The sequence below is a fragment of the Triticum dicoccoides genome, chromosome 7B (genome assembly GCF_002162155.2).
Source record: "Triticum dicoccoides isolate Atlit2015 ecotype Zavitan chromosome 7B, WEW_v2.0, whole genome shotgun sequence".
NCBI classification, from domain to species: domain Eukaryota; kingdom Viridiplantae; phylum Streptophyta; class Magnoliopsida; order Poales; family Poaceae; genus Triticum; species Triticum dicoccoides.
In genome coordinates, this window is record NC_041393.1 from 475,877,821 (window position 1) to 475,880,618 (window position 2,798).

Here is a 2,798-nt window from a genome sequence, read left to right on the forward strand (position 1 = left end):
CGCGAAACCCCATGCTCCTCCATCGGCCTCCCAACCGCCGCCCAGCCAGAGACTCTTCCCCGACTACGTCGTCCACCGCAACAGCTCGCCGTCCCTCATCCACCGCACCGGATGAGGATCTATTGTCGATCTCGTCGTCCCGCCGGATCAGCCGCCCCATCCTCCACCTCCAAGGAGTTACCCAGACATTCGCCTCGTCTATCGCGCCACCTCAATCCCCACAGCGCCATCTTGACTTGCCCCACCGGAACCGCAGCACCCTCACCAATTCCTCTGATGAAGCCGAGGCCAACTCGGCGCCACCAAGGAGGTTATGCACTCACCGCTACATTTTATCTTTTATTCGATCTCACGGGGCTGCCGGTGCTCGATACCGAGCAGACATGGCCTGTCTCCATTGACGGTGCCGTCACTGGCCACATCATTCACGGCGTCTCTCCCCCATGTCATTGCTTCCTCGGCGGTGACTTCCACAACGGCACTAGCTGCAGCTGCTCCGGCTCTCGCTCGCGCTGCGGCTCTGTTCTTGTTGTCGGTCGCACTGCTGCACTGCTCCTGCTTTCGTTTGTGCTGCTTCTCTACTCTTGCTCTCGCTTGTGCTGCTGCTGCTGCTGCACGACCTCCGGCAGCTATAGGAGTTGCTGCTTTAGCACTCGCTCGCGGTGCTACTTCATGACTTGCTCTCTGCTAGTGCGTTCCCTGCTCGAGCGTCTACTGATTTAGATCACTGCTTCTCTGCTACTAGTGCTCGAACGCCCTAAACATCTATTGCAATGCTCTGTTACTAGTTCAATCAGTTTCGACAGTAAAATTTAGTTTCGACTGTGAAGTTCATTTTCTTCAGTTAAGTTCAGAGTGAACAGTACTTACAACATCTGTCGGAGCGGCCTAGGCGCGGCTGATGCGTTTTACATCTAGCACTTTTTGGTGATGTATTTTACATCATCTATTGCAGATGATATTAGGGTCCCACTTCAGATTAACGTTGTCTGTCTTGTCATGCTTCAGCCTCATTGCCATACACCTTAGCGGAGCTGCTCCAACGACAGAACTGTCCATCACAGCAGAGCAGTACCCTCGGTGTTGTTTCTAGAGGCCTCGGATCTTCTTCCCCGCCTCCGACAGTCACACCAGCATCATCACCATCCTCCACGTCCAACCCAATGATGCTGAGGTCCACAAGGCTATGCCAAAGAGGTTGTACGCTCATCGCATCACTTTGTTTCTCCATTCCTCTGTTCTTCCAATTCATGTGAACCAAACACCCAGGTTGACTGAAATCCTATGTTTACAAATGCTCTGTTTTGCACGTGCATTCCTATCCTATTCCTGTGTTTTTCCAGTCCCTGTGCTTGTAGAATCCACCAATTCTAAGGAGCCCTTACAGATTTACTTCATTTTCAGATAGGCGTCAAAGAAAACTCTGTGTGTTATGTCCTACTCCTATCGTGCCGTCATCCACCCCACCTAAGGTGCACCATCGACAGAAGCGTTCACTGCAGCAGAGATCCCCCCTGCAGACTTTCTTTCGTCGCCTCAGATCATCTTCCCCGTTGCCGCCAGCCACGCCAACTGCATTACCATCATCGACTGAGCAGACGAAACTGAGGACTACACAGTTCCGGAAGAGAGGTCGCAGTCTTTCGTGTTTGCTTACGTTATACATCGGTTATTATTACCTGCTACTTTATCCTTCAATCTTGAGTTTTGAATTGCCCATGGGTCTCATGTCGAGCCAGCAACGAATAGTATCTGTCTACTATCTGGTTCATCTGGGGTCTTCTATGTGGTTCATGTTGGGTGGGAAACAAACAATAGATGATCCATTCTCTATCTTTCTAAACTGAAGCTATAATCTACCTTCTATCATTAGTTTTGGATCCATCCACTCGTTTGCTACCATCAGTCTTGATTTTTGCATGCACCCCTTAGGCCTTACAAAATCTAACTATTTTTTTATTATGCATGTCAGATATTGTACACAATCGTACTGAACATGTAGAGAAAAAGAGAATACCATTGCGTGCGAATATAATGTCATGCAGACGTCGCTCCATGGTGGGCGAAGTGGCCCCACCCTCCTGCATTTCCAGATTGTATTCCAGAGGAAGATAACTGTTCAGATGGAGATTCAGAAGGAGCCGACCACGCCTGTTTACCACCTGAGGTGTTTGCTCTAACTTGGCATGCTGATGTTGATCATATCATGCATATGGCGCCTTGCATTGCTTACATTATACATCTTATATGTCATCAGCTTAGTTTAGATTTTCTTTGTGTGAATGCCACCTGTTTGGTTTCTATATCATACTCCCACCATTCCTAAATATTTGTCTTTTTAGAGATTTCAACAAGTGACTACATACGGAACAAAATGAGTGAATCTACACTCTAAAATATGTCTATGTACATCTGTATGTGGTAGTCCATTTGAAATCTCTAAAAAGACAAATATTTAGGAATGGAGGGAGTATATGGGAATTATGCAATGCCATCTTCTTTAGCCAGGCATCATATACGTGAATCATGCAATGCCATCCTGTTTAGCCAGTCATCGTATATGTGAATTGTATCGTGCCATATTTTTTTCCATAATGCATGTATTCCATTTGTCAACAATGTTTATACATTCATCTACTCTTTCTGTGCATCAGCCATTTGAGTCAGTCATGGGAAAATCTGGAGAGAAAACAAGGTCTTCTGAGCAATCGGTGCTACCTGTCGATGCAGATTTCTTGCTGGTTACAGATAGCTCCTCAGAGGAGGATTCAGAGAGAGATGACCAATCGTATTCCCCC